We start from the raw sequence: 23,186 nt of genomic DNA on the forward strand, positions 1-23,186 counted from the left end.
TGGACAGAGATGATCTCTGTTTGAAGACTAAAATTATTAAACCCTCTGGCTGTTTGGCAGAAAAGGACAACAAAATTCCCCAAGTGATATTGACAGGAAGGAAGGGGTGCGATACCTGGACTCAACATCAAAACCTGTGTTGTTGCAGGGAAACAGAGAGTGTGTGGCTGGTGCTGATAATCCTCTCCTAGGCAGTCACGCCGATGCCGTAAAGGGATCATGTACCAGAGCCCAAACCAAGAGCCTTTTACAGTGGTAGTGACAGAAGGTGACTGTTGATAATTAAATTTGGAAAAGAGGCATACATTGGGATTCTCCTGGGCAAACTGGGGTACAAACCCTAGAAATGTGGGGCAGATTGGTGTTCCCCTGTTGCTATAGCACTTCCTGAGGTACACACACCTTTGTACCAGTGTATGGACTTTCTGATTTCAGAGCAATGACCTGCTTTGGCAAACGTCCCAAGTATCAGGGCCCTTTAATTTGCTGTGGGAAATCCAAAGTACTACTTGAACTTGAGTAAGCCCTGTGAGAAACTGGAACTCATTCCTGGGCCCAGAGTGAAAAATACATCTTATAATGAGTAGTCAAGAGACACAGGCCCGTTTTATTAGCATAAAACAAGCTTTAACTGTTATAAATATGGATGCATCGGTGTTGGAATTAATGATTGACCATGCAAATAAAGGGTTATATGAATGATGTAATTACATATTATAATGCAATTCATAACTCCATTTCTTCCTGAGGTATGTGCTGGCTTTCTGGTAGTTAATTTGTTTCTGAGCAGTCCAAGGCTTTTTCAGTTTTACATGTGGCCCTGATGGGTAGATGCCTTGCTAAGCCTTGACATTTCTCCTGCCACCCCAGAGAGATAAGAAACTTCAAAGCATGTGAACATAAATTAATATATGTATTGGGCATTTGTTAAAATGTGGAAAGAAGATGTTTCTAAATGTGGTGTTTATTATTTTAAGTCTTTTTGTTGCCTGGATATTGTAGAAAATTGAGGCATGTGAATATATTTTGTAGTCTGAAAAGAGGATAAACAAAATGACAAAGTTTTTAAATTAAGTTTATCAGGGTGCCATTGGTTAATAGGATCATATAGGTTTCAAGGGTACATTTCTGTGACACGCAATCTGTATATTGCATTGTGTGTCCACCACCCAAAGTCAAATCATCTTCCATCACCAAATATTTTGCCCCTTTTATCCTTTCCACTTCCCCACCCCCTTCCCTCTCGTAACCACCATACTGTTGTTTGTGTTTTTGAGTTTCAGTTTTATGTCTCACATACGAGTGAAATCATATGGCTCTTAGCTTTTTCTGACTGGCTTATTTCGCTTAGCATAATATTCTCAAAGTCCATCCATGTTGTAGCAAATGGCAGTATTTCATCTTTTCTTATGGCTGAATAGTCTTCCATTGTATAGGTGTTTCTTCTTTATCCAGTCCTCTGCCGAGGGGCACTTTGGTTGTCTCCATGTCTTGGCCACCATGGATAATGCTGCAATGAACTTAGGGATTTATATATCTTTGTGAATAAATGTTTTCAGGTTTCTTGGGTATATACCCAGGAAAGGGATAGCTGGGTCATATGGTAACTCTATTCTTAAATGTTGAGGAACCACCAGACTGTTTCCCATAGTGGCTGTACTAGTCCACACTCCCACCCAGCAGTTAGACATAAATAGAGAAAAGAAAAAAAAATCCTAAGTTACAAAAGAGATGATTTGAGATGGTCAATTAATTAAGTTTACTTAACTTTAATGGTCATTCTTTTCTTGCCCAAAGTCAGAAAGAATACCAGATTTCAATATTTTAGGAAGGGGAATATGTTTTTTTCTTTTATCAGAAGTCATTGGACCTGGGAGTTGGGGAAGAGGGTCAAAAACTGCAGACCAGCGTGGAAGGAGGCTTACTATCCAAGGCAGTGGGTGGCCTCTGGGACAGGACACCTGAGGGACACCTGAGGCTGCCTGTCTTTTGGAGCCTTCTCCACCCTTGTTTCTGTGAACTTGCTACGTAAATGGGAATTTATTCCCCCAGAAGGTAAAAGGATTTCCTGAAAGCTGCAAATAGGGAATGAGTAGGAAGGTAATGGATCAAAGTTACATTAAAAATACAAGTAGGTATGAGAAATTGAGGATTCATTGATTACTCTTCTTTTAAAAATAAGTGGTAAAAAGGACAAAACTAGAGAATGATTATAATAGAATAAAGCTCTACAAGATTTAATTGTCTACCTTTCTGTTTAGAGATTTATTTAATTGGAAATTGTTGGCCTCTGGTTCCGGACTGGCTTCATTTTCAATTAGTGCTTTTATTGTGCCCCCCATTCGGCTCCTCGAGGGAAGTGATGTGGATGTAACAAGACAGAATTCAGGGGCCCTATACATAAGCCTGTCCTGCTGCCCCTGTGCACCTGCTCCACTCCCGCGCACCACCCCTGCTCACCTCCACAGGACACGTGCAGTGATGTCCCCAAGGGAAGCAGATCATGGAAGGCAATGCCAACGCCACAAGGAAACCCTAGGCCTGGAGTTTCTGTTTGGGGTAATGCATGCAGTTTCTTTACTTGATGTACGATGTTTATGCAGCTTTTCTGTGTGTGTGTGTGTGTGTGTGTGTGTGTGTGTGTGAATTTTTATAAGTTGTATCTTTCAAGAAATCGGTCAATGTCATGTAAGTTGTCACATTTGTTAGCCCTTAGTTGTTTATAGTATTCTCTTCTTCTTTTAATGTGTACAGTCAGTGGTGGCAAATCCTACACATTAAACATTCATTACTGAGGCTGTTGATATATGTTCTCTCTCCTTTTCTCATGAAAATTCTTGACCGAGGATCATCAGTTTTGTTGATTTTCCTCAAAAAAACAGGTTTTTACTTAATTAATTTTTCTAATTATTTGTCTCTTTTCAATATCATTTATATCTCTTACCTTTATTAGTAACTTTCTTCCACTTTTGTTCTTGCTTTTCCAGTTTCTTCAGAGGGGATTGTAGATCATCTTTCCTAGTTTACGCGTGTAAAAATTTCCGCTCACCAGTCCTTTAGCTGCATCCTGTAAATATTATATGTTGTATTTTAATTTTCATCAGTTCAAAATATTTTGTAAATTTTCTTGTATTTGGTCTTTGACCCATGAATTATTTTAAAAGGCATAGTTTCATTTCCAGATAAATAGGGTTTAAGTCACTATTTAGTTATATAGTTCTAATTTAGTTATATTGATGTGAGAGAATACACTCTGTATAACTCAGAATTTTTTAAAGTTAATGGCCTTGTTAACACTCCAGACTATGGTTTATCTCAGTGAATCTGTCATGTGTACTTGAGAAGACTATATTCTTCAGTTACTACATGAAGTGTTCTGCGACATAATTAAAGTGGTTCATAGTGCTATTAAGATCTTCTGGGTTCTATTGAGATTTTGCACTGTTTGACCAATTTCTCAGAGAGAGTTTTTAAAATCTTCTACTGTTATAAAAAATTATCTTTAATTATCTCAATTTTTTTTTTTTTATCCTCACCCGAGGACATTTTTCCATTTTTTGTACAGATAGAGTGGGAGGGAGAGAGAGGAAGAGAGAGAGAGAGGGAAACATCGATGTGAAAGGGACACATCGAGTGGCTGCCACCCGCACAACCAACCAGGGCCGGGGACAAACTGCAACCGAGTACATGCCCTTAGCGGGAACCGAACCCGGGTCTCTCCGGACCGCAGGTGGACGCTCTAACCGCTGAGCCAAACCGGCCAGGGCTAATTATCTCAATTTTTGATTTATGCATATTGAGGCTCTGTAATTAAGCACATAGACATTGATAATAGTAATCTCTTCCTGAATAATGTTCTTATTGCTATAAATGTAATCTGTGCTAATACTCTGTTATTAAGGCCTATTTTATCTGACATTGTTGTAGCCACTCCAGCCTTCTTATGCTTCCTATTTGTATGTCTTGTTTATTCCACCCACTTAGTTTGAACTAATTCTTTATATTTTAAGTGTGGTTCCTATAGCAGCATATGGTTCAGTGTTGCCTTTACCCATTTGCCAATTTCTGTTAATCTGAGTATTGAAACAAATAATTGTTCATGTGAGTAAGTATTGATATACTTGGATTTAGTAGTACTGTTTTCTTATTTTCTTATGTCCTCTGGTTTTGTTTGTTTGTTTGTTTTCTATATTCTCTCCTTTATTTGGGGGAATATTTTTAGTATTCCATTTTGATTTTATTGGCTTTTTTAATACACATTCTGTGTGTGTGTGTGTGTGTGTTTTACTGTTCCTTTGGGGATTACAGTATACATACCTGACCTTTCAGTCTACTAGAATTTTGTTTATCATTTCCTATAGTAAAGATCTGGTAGTAACATATGCTCTTAATTTTATTTCATCTGAAAATTTCTTTGTCAAAGCTTCATGCCTGAAGGGTATTTTATTTTCACTGGATGTAGTTATGGTTTGATAATATTTATTTTTCTTTAGTATTTCAAAAGTGTTGTCATCTGGCCTCGATGGCTTCTGATCAGAAATCAATAATCATTCAAATCATTGCCCTTCTGGAAGTAACATGCCATTTTCCTCTAAACTGTGCTGTTGGTTTGGGTCTGTCCTAGGTAGGTTTGTTCAGAGTTTAGGCTAAGGCTTGTCAATTAACTTTATGTTTCACTCCATTCACAAGGCAGCCTGATAAGGTTGCAAGAACTTTTGCTGTAGATTTAGTTTTAAATTAGCCAGTACGGGTGCAGAATTGCAGAGGGCTCAGTGACAAAAATGGAAAGAATAGCCAAAGAAAATTAATTGAGTGCATTTTGAGAATGTAAGGCTCATGGGACAAACCTGAGAGTGGGTTAAGAGCATGGGTCTTGGAATCAGACAAAACAGGAATCAAGTCCCAGATGTGCTACACCTGGCTCTGTAACGGGAGGGAGATGGCTCAGCCTCTCTGAGCCTCCATTCACTCACCTGCAGTGGGAACAAAGAGTCCTCTCTCATGAGATGCTCATGAGAATTCCATGTAATTGTGCAAACTGCTTAGCATAGGGCCTGACACATATTGAGATTTTAATATATGGTAAAAAAAAATATTTAAGACACACTTGAAACAATTTGAAATAATGGCAGCATCATGAGAAAGGAAAACTTTGAATTCAGAATGAATACCTATTTCTGAAGGTTTATGGTTCTATAAAAGTCGATTTGAAAGAGTAATCCCTATTCTTTTCAAAGGATTATTGTGGAGATCAAATGCAATAACCTGTGGGAAAATATTTTGATAGCTACAGGGCACCATACAAAATGCAAGGGCGTACTGGTAACTTTGAATTTGATGAGACATTGTGTAAAGGGCATGAGCAGAAAATACAAAATACTTGGTTAAAGCATCCTGAAACTAAATGGAATAGAGAGGAAAACTGTTATTAAAAGTCCAGATCAATCAATAGCATGATAATGTCCATAAGACTGTGTGCCTGTGAAATGGAAGAATATGTGTATGTATGTGTGTATATATATATATATATACACATATATATGTGTGTATATATACACACACACATATACATATATGTATATACATGTATATGTGTGTGTGTGTGTGTGTGTGTATACACATATTCCTCCATTTCACAGGCACACAGTCTTATGGAGGCACATATATATATGTGTGTGTGTGCGTGTATATATATGTGTGTGTGTGTGTGTGTGTGTATATATATATATATATATATATATATATATAGTTAACAAGTTGAACATTTCAAGACAGAAAAAAAAACAGAAGTTACACTATCCAGAGCCTATAACAGAACTTATTTTTAGTAGTCTGGAAGAACCATACTTTATTATCATGTTTAATGGTTTCTAAAACAGTTCCTCATCTATTTTTTTCACTTGAACCTTACAACAGCCTTGTGAGGTAATACAGATATTAGTTTAACTTTGTGTGAGCCAATGATGGTTTAAGAATATAAGGAATATGCAGAACATTGTCTCAGAAATAAGCCTGAGCTGAGACTTCAATGGGGGTCTTTGGACTCCGAGAGCAGTGCTCCTCCTTCCCCACACAGTGCGCCATGGCCGTCACGGAGCGTCCAGTCCTGACGCTCACCAGGCTGAGCTTTGTGTGAATATTCTGCGGCCAGACTTTGAGTGGCTTACAAGTAGAAGCTGTTCGCTCTAAGTAGAATCACAAGGTGGAGAACACCTGTCCCCCCATTGCTTTCCTGTCATAACCCCATGTTTTATGGCAGCACGGAGGGATGCAAGCCACTGTTTCCAACACAGACGGGAGGTAGTTATATATCCTAAATATCTTTAACTGCCAAGCACAGCTGAATAGGGATATAAAACTGGATGTCTGGGCCCAGTGCAGGTTGGCGCGTGGTGCCTAGTGCAGGCAGCAGTACAGGGCCCTGACAGGGACACCCTGCTTGCACCTGAGCCTGGCACCCTGCCTGAGCTAGGGGCCACCGGCTGTGTGTCCTCCAGCTGTGGGGTGGTGGAAATGACTGCTTTGGCTTCCTCCTGGGCTGGGATTCTCTTCAAATCTTCCTCATGGAAGTGATGCCTCCCCGCCCCCCTCAGCTAAAGACTCTAGGGGGCAGCCTGGGCAATTTGATCCTCCTCCCTAAAAGGTGTGTCTGTAAAAGGGACCCCTCACCCCGCACCAGGAGGGTGAGGACACTGAGCTGGCCCATTGATGACATCACAGAAGCATAGAAGCCCCCGCTGGAGCTATACCTGGAGCCCCGGCCCCTGCAGCAGACCTGCTAGCCCCCTGTGCCTCCCTGCCTGCCACTGGGCTGCTTGAACCAATGGTGATGGGGATTTCACGCTCTAGGCTTGCGGTCCCTGTGTTACTTTTAATTCTATGAGTTCCTGCCTTACCCACCCTCACGACCAGGCCAGCTACATCGCCAGCTCCTAGATCACCCTCTGGTACCCTTTGTCTTCTCCCGAATCTCCCAGGTACTGTTTGTTTACTCTTGGTGTTCTCTGAGAGGACCTAGCAGCCTTGTCTTCATCTCCGTGCACCCCAGGGTAGGCAGCCAACCCCGCTCCCCAGCCGGGGGTGAGCCTGCCATTGCGACATCGCCTTTCTCTAGCCCCTCCAGCCGCTGGGTCCCTGGGTTTCCCCCAGGGTCCCCCAGGCACACCCTGTCTCTTAGCTAAAAGGTCAGCTTCCTGGTCATCAGGGCTGGTGGTGTCCGCAGGGCTTGACCCGCCATGAAGAAAATGAAAGCAGGAGGGAGGAGTGCTCCACCTCCTCCCCCGCGGAAAGCCCTGCAAGAGCAGCCAGGTGCCAAGGAAGGTCCTCTTGGACACAAGCACACTTTTGTCCTTTACAAACAGAACTGGCCCAAAGTGGGCCTTTTGGTGGGATTCCGGCACTCGCCTGGATACCTTGCCCATGTCACCAGCCTCTCCTGAGCCAGGACAGCTCTCTGGAGTGTTTCTGCTAAGTATCTGTGAGAATGACAAGCTGCCCAAACCTGTCTCAGATATGCCTTTGTTCTTAATAAGAAAGGACCCCTCACGAATGGCATCCACAGTCAGCCAGTGTGAAATGCTGCAAAGAGCTGAAAGACAAACTGAATTTGGGAGCTGAAGTACACCTGGAGTATGAATCTCTTTTTGTGATAGACCTGTTTTAAAGGATCTTCTCTGAAACATTCCTGGCAGTATTCTATCATCAGACCTCTGTCATCACTGGGTCTGTGTAATGAATCAAGAAAACGATGGAGAGAAAGTAAATTCCATTCAGAGGCTATTAGACCAGCTTCTGGGAACCAACGTTGTTCTTCTCCGGTACCTTCTTGCAGTGTTCCACAACACTGAGCAACATTTCCCATCCAATCAGATGGCTGCACTTAATCTAGCAGTGTATATGCTCCAAGCATTCTTTGGCTTCCTACTTCCTCCAGCCCAGAACTAGAAAACAGATACATAAAAATGGTTACTATGCTTATTCAATTTATAATTCAGAATTGCTGTAGTATATTTGCAGAAATCACTTCCCTCTTTGGAGAGGTTTCAGCAACATATCATAGTGGAGACTGTCTCTGATACCTCCCAAGACAGTGCTGTTTCTCAGATCGCGGAACCTTCCATGCTTACGTCCGCTGACACTTCCTCTCCAATAGATTGCAGTTTCCAGGCTCAATGAAACCAGGAAGAACTTGTGTCTGACTTTGGCAGTTCTGGTCTCATTTCTGGAATGCCCAGTACCTCCTCTGGGCAGAGTAGCACCCACCTGGCTTGTACAAAAAATGACACTGTAGAGTGTCTTTCAGAAATGAACTCTGCAACTCTTCGCAGCGCATGGTTCAGAAATGGTATGACCAGCTTGAGAAACTGGTCTCTGAAAAAGAAAGCAAGGGCATCCAGATTAGAGGAAGACAAATAACTTCTCTGAAAAAACCCACGGAGTCGCCAGCCCACACTTCTGATGTTCTAGGAGCCAACTCACTGCAAGGGAAGCAGAAAGCCGTGCCCCAAGAGCAACTGAAACAGCTGTGCAGACAGCCCAGTTCCAGGCAAGCGAAGCACTGGGTGCTGCCCACGCAGACCGGGTACAGGCCACTGAAGGGCTTGGTGCAGCCCACACAGCCCTGTTAGAAGCTACCGAAGGACCTGGTGAAGTCCACACAGCCCTGTTAGAAGCTACCGGAGGGCTTGGTGCAGCCCACACAGCCCTGTTAGAAGCTACCGAAGGGCTTGGTGAAGTCCACACAGCCCTGTTAGAAGCTACCGGAGGGCTTGGTGCAGCCCACACAGCCCTGTTAGAAGCTACCGAAGGACCTGGTGAAGTCCACACAGCCCTGTTAGAAGCTACCGGAGGGCTTGATGCAGCCCACACAGCCCTGTTAGAAGCTACCGAAGGGCTTGGTGCAGCCCACACAGCCCTGTTAGAAGCTACCGAAGGGCTTGGTGAAGTCCACACAGCCAAGTTAGAGGACATCAAAGGGCCTGGAACAGCAAACACAGCACAGGTAGAGGCAACTGAAGGACATGTGTGGCCCACACCACCTAGGAAGAGGCCACCAAAGGGCTTAGTGTGGCCCACATAGCCCAGTTTAGAGGACACTGAAGGGCTAGATGTGGCTCACACTGCCCAGGTTGTGTCCACCAAAGGGCTAGGTGTGCCCCACATAGCCAAGTTAGAGGCCACAGAAAGACTTAGTGCCTCCCACACAGCCCAAATAGAGGCATCAAAAGGACTTGGTGTGCCCTACACAGCCCAGTTAGAGGCAACCAAACAACTTGGTACAGTCCACACAGCCCAGTTAGAGGCAACTGTACAACTTGGCATGGTCCACACAGCCCAGTTAAAGGACACTGAAGAATTTGGTGCAGCCCACATAGCCAAATTTGAGGCCACCCAACAGCTTGGTGTGCCCCACACAGCCCAGTTAGAGGCAAGTGAAGGGCTTGGTGGGACTCACTCAGCCCAGTTAGAGGCAAACAAAGGATTTGGAGTTGTACAAACAGCCCAGTGGCATAGCTCTTATTCTAGCCAAGACTCAGAGGAACACAATAGCTCCCCATTCAGCCTAGTGGAAGACAATCTCGAGCTTTGTTGGAAATCACACGAGGATGAAGAGCAGTTGCCAGCGCTCTCCTGGTACTCTGCCTTGTGTGGGATCCTCACTCGGCCCTTTGATTGTTCATGATGTGTCCGGCCCAGTCTCAGGGCCTACAGTAGTTACTGATTTGGGGGACAAACATTCAACCAAAGACCTTTAAGAATAAGAATCTGATGTATACAAGAACAGAAGCTGTGCTAAAAAATAACATCAAAATCATAATTGTTATGACTTTTTTGTATAAAGTACCTGAGCTAGGGTACATAAAGGTAATCATTGCTAGTACTTGGGACTACAAAATTATTCTCTCTATTGAGACTTCTGGCAAATGTTTAGACTAAGACTATTGCATCACTTAAATGTTTGGGAGGCTTTTCCTTATTAGAGCACAGTTTAAGCTATTTTCTGCATGATCTCATTATCCTTACCATAGACTCCATGAGTCATGCTCCATTATTGTCTCCTTTCCACATAGGGAAACTGAGGCAGAGCAAGGTTAGGTGACTTGCACATGGCAGCACAACTCTTCAGTGGCACAGTCAGGCTCCACTCTCCATGCTCTTACTCGCCTGCCTCCATGGCCCTCTGGATTAGATGTTAAAAGCATATTTTTGGAGTTCATATGAGATCTGAGTTTCCAAATTGGTCAAGTATAAATGTTAGTAATAATTATTATCTTCAGAGGGAAAAACATGGTAACCAACTCTAAGTCCTATGCTCTACTGTTCATTATTCATTCATTTATCTATTTACCTCTGTATTTATGTACATCTCATTTACTCAGTTAATAGTAACCTACTGTGCACTTTCTGTGTGCTGGGCACTGCACTGAACACTTCACAGACCATCTCGTTAGTAATCACAATTCTGCAAGGTCACAATTATAGCTCTCTCAATTTTATAGCTAAAAAAATACAGAGATTCTATTCTTATCTATGCCCACCTCTAAAGTTAATGTGCCTTTTAATGATAATATGATGTTCAAATGAAAAGCTTTGCTTTATTCATTTTCATTACTGTTTTTATTCTAGGGGGTTGTGTTTGGGGTAGGGGTGGGGGACAGAAACTGGAAAGGCCCTCTATCAGGTAAGGGCTCTATTTGCACTGACAAGATAGGAAAACATGCAGGGAGGCTGTCCAGAATACGAAAGGTGAATATGATAGATGACAAGCTCCTGAGCCTTTGCCAGACACTATTGAGAGGTCAGGGCAAGGTGAGTTCCCCAAGCCATCCATGTCTCTGCTCAATCAATATCTGTCAGGGGCCCAGCAAGAGGGAGAGAAATGCTGCAAGGAGGTCAGGCTTTTCAAGGTTCCCTGAAGTCTGCAGGCAGAGCTCAGAGTGGCAGAGGGATGTGTTTTACAAGGACTCCTGAATGACGTGGGATGGGCAGCAGGCAGAATTACGACTCCCTTTCTGAGTCCACAGTGAGATCTAGTAGAGAGAAGTGGAAAAGGTGTCCAGGACAATTGCTTCTCCCATCAGCAGGTGTCTTGATTGGAGAAGATGCTAAGTGAAGACAAGGAGATTTGTGTCTGCAATGCGGATGTTCCTCAGACTCACAGGGGTCCTCAGACAGGGGAAGGGGCTTCTCATGACATGGAATAGATCCGGCAATCCCTCCACTGTCTGAGGGGCAGTGTCACACAGGAAAATGGCTCCTTCTGCTACCTTCCCACCCTCTGTCCCCTTCTCCTCCCCTAGCACTTCTCCCAGACAAGGCCTCTCAATGCACTGTCTTTCTAGGTGTGCTCTGCAGAGACTTGGACATGACCCAAAGTTGTCTCCATAGCTGCTGGAGTGACAAGTGAAGGGAGGAGAGAGAGGAGTCAAGAGGGTCCAACTGTCCATATCTAATAAACAGAGAAGTTCTCTCTCCCAGGATATACATTCACATGAGCTTCTTTCGCCTTTCTTATGCACGGCAGCTAGCGGGTTCTGGGTAAACAGTAACCACTGTTAACAACAACAGTGCATAGCACCTACTCTCAAGTTTGCTGATGTTGGGTGGCACATATGTGTCCTGTGCTGTTTCACGAGGAGCTGTGCTGGGAGGTGCTCACGCCCCACACTCCGTACTTTCCTTCTGGAAGGTGCTGTTGACCTGCTTGCCCTCTGGAATCTGGGCTCCACATGGAGCCGCCCTTATGTAGGGTGCAAACTGTATGATAAAGATGAGACCAGGATGTCAAAGTTTTATGAACGGTGAAAGGTATAAAAATATGTAGTGTTGTGTTTTTAGGAGGAAATAGAGTTACAATGAACACTACTAGCAGGAATTTGGAAAGATTCCCAAAGCAGGCTTACTCTGGTTCTCAAAACCATGATGCTGGGACATGGATGGAGATGCTGAGAGGCCTGTGTGACAGGGGCTTTGCCTAAAGAGCACCTACTATAAAGCCTCAATTAACCAGACCCTACCTGACTATGGCTTTAATGAAATAGAAGGACATCATTTCCCCACTGTTACACTTTAATGAGAATGGTAAAGGCAAGAAGACAAGTTTACATTAAATATGTATTTATTTTTATTTTTTGCAATAATTTAATTTGTAAGAGTGGGTTTAGGGTGTGCCCTGTGGTAGTTTATTCAGTGCACATTTATGAGACTGACCCCGCCCAGGCCACGGGGCGGGGCTGGAGGGAGAGGGAAAGGTACTCCGTAAACTCAGACCCACACGCTGTCCTTGGAGCAACATAGAGCTGCAGGAAGGTGACTCCCATGCAGAGTGATGACAAGTGACCTAGGGGAGGTACCGAGTAAGGAGGGAAGTTAAAGGGAGCAGTTTCCCCCTGGCTGGGGCTGTCGGAGCTCAACAGCCTTGCATTTGGAGGGTTCCATTCCAGTGGTGCCATTTCCAGCCCTGGGCAAGATTGGGAAATGAGAATAGTTTTTACATTTTTTAAATCCCTCTTCTCTTTCATGTTTTTTATTGCCCAAGAACACCAATGCCCTTGTGTTTTCTTTCCACTCTCCTCTAGCTCAAAGAGACTCTTGGGTCTTTTGGACACTTGCCATTAATTCATCCATTAAACACAGAGCTACCAAGAACCTTTTCTCTGCCAGATGCTGGGAACTGTTCTCAACTCCTGGGAAGCAGCAGAGAATGAGTCAGACAAGATTCCCTGTTTTCTCGAAACTTACCCTCCAGTGGGAGAGATGAAAAATGTACTGATCAAAAACAAAATTACATTGTCTGTTAAAAACGTTAAGTTGGAGTAAGAGCCGAGCAGAGACTGACCAGGATGTTGGGACAGGGAGGACGAAATGCTGCCTGAGGGAGGCTGGCCAGGAAAGGCCTTTACAAAGAGGGAACATTGGAGCAAAGGCTTCAATGGTACAAGGATCCAGAGTTTCAGAAACAAGAAAGGTAGAAAGACCCCGAGGAAGAAGAATGTGAGGCGTCAGGAATAGAAAAAGTGTGCTACACAGGGGTGATTGCGAGAGGAAGCACTAAGGGATGGATTTAGAGAGCCAGACAGGGATTTGAATTTTAATCTCAGTGTGATGAAAAATTACATATGTATATGTCCTACTTCCAAACCAAAGTGTGCCCGAGTCTGCTTCAGGTCTGCCTCGGATCCCAGTACTGTGCCAGGCACATGGTGAGTGCTCAATAAACAGTGCTCATTGATGGGCAAGGATCTGATCGTAAACCAAAGTCCTAATGGTAGAAAATCAGGCATTCAGCCAGGAGGTGGGAGAAGACTTGAGGGGTCTTTCAGGTGTTCCAGAGACCACAACGAAATGGCCACGGTCTTGGGACACAAAGACCTTCGCCATCTTCCTGGCCCTCCTGTGCTCTTGCAGAAGTCTTCAGTCTTCTCTCTCTCTTTAAAGTGGCCCCATGATTTGCGGTCTCCTCACCAAAGCCTGGATGCACAGTCTCTCCTGCTGCCCCACTTCTGCTGGCCCCCTGGAAGTGCACAGGTCCACTCCATTGGGAAACGGAGCTGCGTCGCACAGAAGGGAAAAGAACGTCCAGGACGAGGACCCGAAGGTCGGGGCACGTTAGGAGTCTCTCCGACGGCTTCCTTGCCTTTCCTCTTGGTGATTTGGGAGCCTGGCTTCATATCCTTTCTTCTACAATTGCCCTAGCCATGCAAGCAAGATATTTTCATCTACCTGATTTGAAGAATTTCCTAATTATTAAAGTGTCATTGAGGAAGAACTCAGGCTGTTCTTCACCCTGTGTTCTGAGAACTGGGCTAACAGTGCTGCCAAACCTGCCTCCATGTGATTATAAGGGTAGAGTTCCCTGTCACTCTTCAACCCTGGAGACATTCAGCTTTCTGTCTGGACTCCAAACATTTGTCGTAAAATTCACCCTTCCACTCTCCTCTTGCTGTTTGTGAGAAAATGGTAGGGAGTGTTGTAGAAATATAATAAAAACAAGGTCTGCTCCCAACCCAGAACAACTTCCCACAAAGGAAAAGAAAACCACTTTAGTATTGAATAATAAGCATTAAAGCAGAATGTGATGTACCTCACAAGCCGTCCCCTGCAGAGACTGTTACAGAGTGAAGTGGATACAGCCCGTTACGCTCATGTTTTCAAGACACATGTATTAATTTTCTTCTATGTTTCTGACTGGAGGTAGGAGTTGGAATTTGGGGTCAAGCGATAGCTGCAGTTGGGCCCGTCGTCTCTCCCAGGAAACTGTGAGGTTGGACACTTTTATCTTCCTTAGTGATTGCTCTCAGGTCCTTGAAGAAACATGCCTGAGTTGTGAGACCAGCAGGAGACTTACTTAGCATTTGCATTGCTCTGTGACTTAGAGTCTGGCAGGTTCCAGTGTAGGTCCTGGAGACACATCCTCGGGGATGTGTGTGGGCTGGGCTCTCTGGTCTTCTACCTGGCCACACATCAAAGCTGCAGTTCTTACTGCAGTACACAACTCCTTCTCAGAACAACTTTGCTTTTAAATATTTAATTTATTGGGGTGACATTGGTCAATGAAATTATATAGGTTCCAGATGTACAATTCTCTAATATATCATGTGTACACTGTATGGTGTGTTCACCACCCCAAATCCAATCTCCTCTGTCACCATTTATCCCCCATACCTTCTCTCACCTCCTCCCAGCCCTTTCCCTCTGGTAATCACCATGCTGTTGTCTGTGTCTATGAGGTGTTTTGCTTTGTTTTGTATGCTTAGAAAATATATTAAATAGATATTGTCTGCTTTCTTTGCTATAGTGAAGCTGACTAAATGTCTTTCCTCCTCTATCCTCTGGACCCCAGACACAGAGGGCAAGAAGAGACAAACGAGAGGCAAGCCAGTGCAGATTGGTAGGCGGCAAGCTTAACAAGCAAGGGAGTTGACATAGGAGGCTTGTCTTGGGCAGGCACAGAGTGAGTGGATCTGCACACCAGCCTGCCACATCTTAAAAGTTTACACAGAGGCCTTCACTGAGTTCAGTCAGACCCTCAGTGCCGCTGGACTTAGCAACACATTGCTCTCTCCAGGCTGTGTTCTTGAAAATGGCTCCCACTGTAGGAACAGTGATCGGAACGTACATTCCAAGGACAGAGAGGGGGTGGGAGATTCCGACTGCCTGGGCCCAGCTTGTGGGTCAACCAATAGCCATGTCCTCTGGATGACCTCCTCCAGCATCCTCTTCTCCATGTCCTGGGTCTCAGATGGGATCTCTGAGTACCTGGACTTTGGAGGACAAAGATCTGGATCTGGATCCTGTCTTTTCTCTCACTGGCAGAGTACTTAATCCACTTCCATCATCTGTCAAAGGAGGAAGGAGGATAATCGTCATTTTGCCTCTCACACCTTCCCCATCTGGGTAATTCCTGCTCATTGTATAGGGCTTGGCTGACTGCTTTCTCTTATGTAACACCCACGATTCTTTTTCAGCTCATTGCACTTACAGCCATTCGCTTGTCTGTCTTGCCATCCTGTAAGTACAGAGGACATGGACTGCTCATCACTGGAGACTGCTTATAGTAGGGACTTCAAAGAATTTGTGGATTGCTTAAGTGATCCTGCCTGTCTGGGTGGTTGTAAAGACGGAATGTTGTAACACAAGTAAAGTTTCTGGCATACAAGTTCTATCTGGCTGGCCCTTTTGGAGGCCAAGACCCACTGAACTAGGCTTCTTTTCCCTGGAAGGACAGCTTTTGAACATCTCCTCAACCTCAGCTATTGTCTTTATTTCTTAGATTATGACTATGCTAAGACACAGTAGGTTTTTCCAGAACATTCAGCGCCGATTCAAATCCTGTATGTAGCCAGGAAATTAGATTCTTTTGGGGGGAAATTTAGGGGAAAAGGGGGGTGGGGTATTCCTGACTAGTCAGCCATTAACCAAACAATCAAATTAGCATCCAATTCCAGGACATTTCATTTAGTCAAAGTTTTATTCAATTTTGGAAGGAAGTGTGGGAGAGCACCATGAGAGAATTTGGGTAAATTATCTTCCCTGGATTAGAGTGTTCCAATCCACCAGCTGGGGGGCCCAAAAGAATCACATTTCACCATGAAATTCCTATTTGAAGGCAATGTTTCTGATCATTTTGGTATTAAAACTGTTGGCCAGCTTCCTTCTGAGCTATAGGTAAGGGCACACTCACTTTAAACATTAGTAGAAATACAAATTCTGGCCAAGAGGCTGTTGTTCCCCCAGGTCGTTCAAGGATTCAAAGGAACAGATGAACATTTGCATAATCTTCTGTGTGAAGAGAGCAGACAGTGCTAATTTTTAATTCATTTGCCCCACAGAGTATCTCTTGGTCAGCCAGTGAGGATTCAGTAAAATCATCTAGGAGTCTGGGGAAAAAATCCAAAGGTTTTGAAGGTGAAAGAAAAATAAATACCCAAGAAAGGACTTTTCCTCTCAAACTCAGTAAATAAATAATATAAAAATAGAGGGTTTGCATTGTAGACTTTATTAAATGATATTAGCATATTTGAATTTGCTGAATTGTCTCTTCTTTTGGTGTAACACTATTTGTTATGGACTGAATGTTCATGCTACCCGCTCCCCCGAATTCATATATTTAATCTCCAGTGTGATGGTATTTGGAGGTGGGGCCGTTGGGAGGTGTTAGGTCAGGGATGCAGAGTCGTGAGTAGAATTAGTGCCCTTACAAGAAGAGACCGAAAGCTCACTCTTCTCCCGCCATGACCAGGACGTGGTCTGCAACCTGGAAGAGTTCCCACCAGAACCCAACTGTGCTTGGCACCCTGAGCTCCCATTTCCAGCATCTAGAACTGGGAGACTAAATTTATGCTGTTTGTAAGTCTCGCAGTCATTGCTACTTTTTACTGATAAGAACATATTCCACTGCCCATTTAATTAAAAATAAAAACAAAACAAAATCCTGCAACAATAGGTTTTTAATTACTTGAAGGGATACTGCTGATTATCTTTCCTATCTCTTATTATGGAAATTATTTTATGTTTTTAAAATACAATAATTGATCATAAGACCTTTCCTTATTCTAGCTGCTGAAGCTGTGCAAATGACTTTTTTTTGGCAGAGCAGTATTATATCCTAGCCTTTATCCTGGAAAATTCCAATCTATTACTATCTTAGTGATAAATAAATAAGCTCTGTCAATAGGGCCATGCAAATATTAATGACCAATATTTTCATAGTGCTTTATCACTTAGAGTTATATATTTTTGTTTATTGTATCCAACCCTCTCAACAACACTACAAGAAAAGTGTTATTACATATTGAGGAAATAATAATAGTAGTAATAACAACAATGAAAAGAAGAGACAAAAATAATGACTTGCCCAAGATCATACATCTGAGGGCTTTAGCAAGGATATACATTTTTTTCCTTCTGGTTCAAAATGTAATTCTCATTCCATGTGTTTACTTTTTTAGAGTTGAGGAAGAATAGGTAAGACTGACTGCAAATGGGTGGACTTTCAGAATTCTGAATTGCTAAGTTGCAAGAAACCTTAGGGATCACTTAGCCAAAACTTCCTTAGAAAGATGAAGATAAACAGAATTGCTACCTGTGCCCAGACCATTAGTGGCAGAGCCTGGTCTTAAAGCAAAGCTTTTGGTGACTGGTTTAGGGTTCTTACTATAATGCCTCTCCAGCTCCCAATTCACGGCACATGGTGATACATGCTATGAATATGTTTGTGATTTATTTTTATTCTTATTTATTTGCTTATTTTTTGTTATTGCTTTACTTCTCAGTTGGTGATCTAGAAAGATAAGATGACATTTTCCAATAGAAACGAAGACCTAAAAACGTTTTACTGTGTGCACTTAGGAGACTATAAACTTAGGGTTATTACTGGGACAGGAACTGTTTTCCTATTTTGGCTAAAAAAAAATGTGCCAGAGGTTCGTAATTAATTATATACTTTATTCCTGCCCCTTTTTTCTACATCTTTTCTCAACTTTTCAACTTTTATTCTGCTGAGGTGTATAACATTCTACATAAATTGTACAAACTGCCAGATGTAGGTCAGAAAATGTTATAGTTAAAATGTGTATATACACACACACACTCACATATATATGAAAAACTGACCAATTTGTGGGGTAAACATCAATGAAATGCTTTCTGTGTTGTGTGTGTGTGTGTGTGTGTGTGTGTGTGTGTGTATTTGCATCAACTTGAATCCAGTCCAATGCTGACTGTGACCTTCTTTTCCCAGACAAGTGAGTCAATAAGTTAATTAAGGTTGGGGACATTGATTTATTGGAGAGGACATATTTCAACATCAGTTTGGGTTTAGGAAGTGTGCTGCCCTGTACTGTCACCAAGCACATGGTACGTTGTTGAGCTGGGTCCTGCAGAGACTCTAAGGCTGTAGAATATGAGGCAGAGAGGTTCATTTTATAGGCCAGGGACCCTTGGGCTGGAGAGTGACTGCAAACTCCTAACATTTCCACAGACTGAGAAAACAGTAGTCACACATCAATATAATGGGCAGCTCTGTCTTCTCCAGCTTCCTTGGGTAAGAATTCTTATATTTTGGAGGTTGCTGACCCTGGCTTTTTCTAGTTCTGCTCAGGGAAATGGGTAGAGGTACACTTGCAAAGGGGCCGTTTAGAAAATGAGTGGGGGGAAGGAAAAGGAGGCATCTGCTGAGATAGAGAGCCAAGGACAGAGACAGACGGAACACCGAAGGCTGAGTCTGGAGCAAGTTCATGGGGCTTACACAATAGGACGAGAGAGTTAAGGCAAGATGTAAAGTGTGTGAGGAAAAACTGAGGCAAAAAGACTTTAAGACGGTTGGCTGTGTATGATTAGTACTCTCCTTTGACTATTATGGAGACTTTAAACATGCTTTAAATTGTTTTTAACAGTTTTATATATTTTAAGTTATAATACTTGTGTTTTCAATCTGACTGTGTCCTTGAATGGGCCACTACATGTACAGGTCATGGCATGCCCAACCACTTCTCAAAGATACATAGGTACTCTTGTGCTTAATAAAATAAAGTCAGCCCTGGCACATTTTTCTCAGTGGTTAGAGCTTTGGCCCATGGATTGAAGGGTCTCAGGTTGGATTCTGGTCAAGGGCACATCCTGGGTTGCAGGTTAGATCCCCCCCTAGTTGGGGTCGTGTGGGAGGCAACCAATCGCTGTCTCTCTCACATCAATGTTTCTCTCTCTCTCTCCCTCCCTCTCCTTTCCATTCTCTCTTTAAAAAAACAATGGAAAAATATCCTTGGGTGAGAATTAACTAAATAAAGTTTAAAAGTGATGTTAAAATTATAATAGTATATCATTGCATATTTACTAAATCAATATCTATTCTATACTTCTGTCATGAGGGAGGCCATGATTTTCTCTTTGTCTTTGAAAAGAATTCTTCCACTAACAATAGGTTTAAAGCATCTCTGACAGTGACCATGACCAAGTCCAGAAACCTGCAATGCCTTATGTAAATGCAAAGCCCTATTGTTACCAGTCTTACGAGGCTTGCTTAGGGTAAACTCAGGTCTAGGACCACTATTTAAGATAAGTTGTCTCACCTGGGTTTGTTTGACTTAGCGATTAGAATATTGGCCCTCAGACCAAAGAGTCTCAGGTTCGATTCTGCTCAAGGGCCCATACCGTGGTTGTAGTCGGTCCCAGGCCCTGGTCAGTGTCATGCTGGAGACAACCAATCGATGTGTCTCTCTCACATGGATGTTTCTCTCTCCTTCCCACTCTATCTGAAGATAAATGGAAAAATATCCTCAGGTGAGGATTAAAAATAATAATAAGCACTGGCTAGTTTGGCTCAGCGGTTAGAGCGTCGGCCTGTGGATTAGAGAATCCCGGGTTCGATTCCCACTAAGGGCATGTACCTCAGTTGCAGTTTGTCCCTGGCCCTGGTTGGGGTCATGTGGGTGGCAACCACTCAATGTGTCTCTTTCATGTTGATGTTTCTCTCTCTTCCTCCCTCTCTCCCTCCTGCTCTATCTGAAGATAAATGCAAAAATATCCTCAGGTGAGGATTAAAAATAATAATAATAATGATAATAATAATAAAAGGGTGTAAAGATACGTGGTCTCATTAATCCTAGACAGCAGATGATCACTATGAAGTGGGCATAGGGGACTGTGAAAGGACAGTCTTTCTGTTGGAGGTGGTCAGGGTGGACTTCAAGGAAGAGGTGAGAGTGGAGTTCCTCTTTCTAGCATATAGTGGATTGAGGAAGCGGACAGGATGGAGTGGGCAGTCTGAGAGGAAAGGTGAAAGTTAGGAAATTAAATTATACAAAACGATGATTAAAATAAGCAGTCCTTTGTTTCTTCTCCTTCACACCTGCCATTTCTATTCCCCAGATGCAACTGCTCTGAAATTCTTTGGGTATTCATTATCCTATTTTTAAATAATATGCATTTGCTGCTTTCTTCTTCTTTATACAATTATAAAATTATCTATTGTCTTTCAAATTGTGGTTGAAATTTAGCTTCCCCCACCCCATGTATACTCCTCCCATCCTTTTAAAATAAATACATGTATCACAGATGGGTATTAAATCAATAGCCAGTGTTTATTATGACCATATATAAACATTGTTTATGGCTGAGCCCAGTAGTATGCCTTTATAGTACTATCTTTTACTTTCCCTGTAGTTTACCATTGAATTGTTTTCACTAACTGATTTTCTACACACCTACTGGTAAGTTTCTTAATAGGATTATAGAGTGTCTGTTCATAAATTTCTAAATTCTCTGACAGACAAAAGAATCAGTTTCTTTATGTCCCTGCAGACCCCTCCTGTAAGTCTGTGTTCCCTGCTCCAGTGGCGAGAGCGCTCAGTCAGCCTGGTGCACACTGTCCCTGAAGGACCTCCCCAAGCCACACCTCGCGTTACAGCTCATCTAGATTCATTCCCCTGATTTGGTGGAGCGAATATTTAATAGCTTCCTGAGAAAAGATACTTGGAAAATAAAGTTTTTGAGATCTTGTGCAATTGATTGATGGGTCGGCTGGTTAGAGACTTGTGGAAAATCATGTCCCTCAGAGTTCTGAAGATGTCGTTCAACAGTCTCATAGTTTCCATGTTCGTTGCTGGAAAACCTGCGGCAGTTTTGCTTTTTTTTTTTTCCTCACCCAAGGATATTTTTCTATTTATCTTCAGATAGAGTGGGAAGGAGGGAGGGAGGGAGGGAGAGAGAAAGAGAGAGAAACACCGATGTGAGAGAGACACATCCACTGGTTGCCTGCCACCCACACAGCTCCAGCCAGGGCCAGGACGAACCACAACCGAGGTACATGCCCTTGGTCAGAATTAAACCCGGAACTCACTGGTCCATGGGTCGATGCTCTAACCACTGAGAAAACTGGCCAGGGCCAATTTTGCTTTTTTATTTGTATGTGTGGGAATTGGTTTCCCTTGCGAAAGGTTTTAGGATGTTCTCCTTACTGCTGGTGCTCTAAATGTCCATGGTGATGTCACTCCGTATGGACACCTTTCATTGATGGGTCAGACACCAGTGGGCCTCTTCTGCTGCAGACAAAGGAAAAAGATTTTGTTGGTTGGTTTTATAATTTCCTCTTCTCTATTTTCTCTTTTCTTTTCTTTTTTTTTTTTGGAACTTCTGTTAATTAGATATTGGACATCCTGGATCAGTTCTCTGATTTTCTTAACGATTTTCCCCATGCATACTATTTCACAAGTTTGATCTTTTTGGAGATTGTTTCAATTTTGTCTTCCAACATTTTTGTTTTATTTCTAGTTCTGATGTTATTTTTATTATTATTTATTTCCAGGAGCTACTTTTGTTCTCTGATGATTTTCTTTTTTTTGTATCTTTCACTTGTTTTATGATGTAATGTCTTATTTTCTCTCTGAGGAAAATAGTTTATCTTATTCACTCCAAATTGTATTTTCCAGAGTTCAGTAATTTTTTTTTCTTTTTCTCTTACCTTTTCATGTTAATACCTGGTGATATCAAATGTTCCTATTCAATAAAGAGGCACTCAAAAGCTATTGGATGGTCTCTATGTGTGGAAAAGACTATTAACGAGCGGGCCTCAAGTGCAGTGGCTGGAGAACAGGCCAGTCTTCTCAGCTGGACACCCCCGATGGCTGCATCTGGACATCTGTCCTGGGGTTGTTTGTCTCTTCAGTCTCTTGCCTAGAGGATGTGGTGTCTGCGGTCCGGATGTCAGAGCAGTCAGTGTCTCCGTTCAGTCTCCTACCACAGCTCTGCTTTTTGCTTGTGTACCCAAATAATGCCACTATGTACCAGTTTCTCCAGACCCAGAAATGAGCTCTCCTCCGTGGCCTGGGAGACTGGTTCGTGTAGTTGAAAAGGGTGAGAAGGGGTCCTATGTCCTGTCTTCAGGCTTATGCCTCACCACAGGCCTTCACCAGTACCTGGAAGCTTTAATTCCTGAGGCTCCCTGGGTTTTTCTGGGGGGTTTTGGCTTCTTTCTGCATTTTGCTTAGGATTCCACATCCTCTGCATATCAGTCAGTGCTTCTACACCAGCTTTCCTTTTTCCAAAAATTAAATAAATAGATAAATAAATAAATAAAAGACATCTCTATCAGCTGTTCTCTCTTCTCCCCTTTTCTTTGTCCTTAGAGGTTTACACCTTTTTCTTTTCACTTCAGTGGGGTTTCTGGAAGGAATGGAGATAAATTCATATGTTTTATAATAAATGTCAATAGGGCAAGTTACCTAACTTCTCTGTCCCTCAGTTGCCTCATCCATACAATGGGAATAATGATAGTACCCAGCTCATGGACTTGTTGTGGGGAGTAAGCGAGTTATCACATATAAATTGCTTAGAGCAGTGTTAGCACTTAAAAAGTTCTCAGAGTTTGACATTGTTATTTATTAGTATTATTATTCAATATGCCATATCTGGCTATTGGTTTCCTACTTGGCTTTTTGTACCCCTCATACCACATATGATTGAAAAACAAACAAGCAATCAAACCAAAAAAAATTTACCTTGAATTAAGACATTAGGTAACCAATTAGAGCAATATGAGAGGTCCTCAATAAATGTTTGCTAACTCTGAATCTGTATTTTTATTTTCTCTTCCAAATCAGACTCCAAGCATGTCTGTATCCTGTCTTTGACCCAATTCAGTGCTTATGCATACAGATTGTTCCCAAAGGTATACCACATTGAACCAAAAC

The 23,186-nt window shown here is 42.7% G+C and overlaps 1 pseudogene; it reads left to right on the forward strand.

Annotated features, from left to right (window-relative positions):
• The first annotated feature begins 7,419 nt into the window (after positions 1-7,419).
• On the forward strand, positions 7,420-8,075 carry LOC118627873 (annotated as a pseudogene).
• The last annotated feature ends 15,111 nt before the right edge of the window (positions 8,076-23,186 follow it).

The sequence above is a fragment of the Molossus molossus genome, unplaced genomic scaffold (assembly GCF_014108415.1).
Source record: "Molossus molossus isolate mMolMol1 unplaced genomic scaffold, mMolMol1.p scaffold_m16_p_13, whole genome shotgun sequence".
Lineage (NCBI taxonomy): Eukaryota > Metazoa > Chordata > Mammalia > Chiroptera > Molossidae > Molossus > Molossus molossus.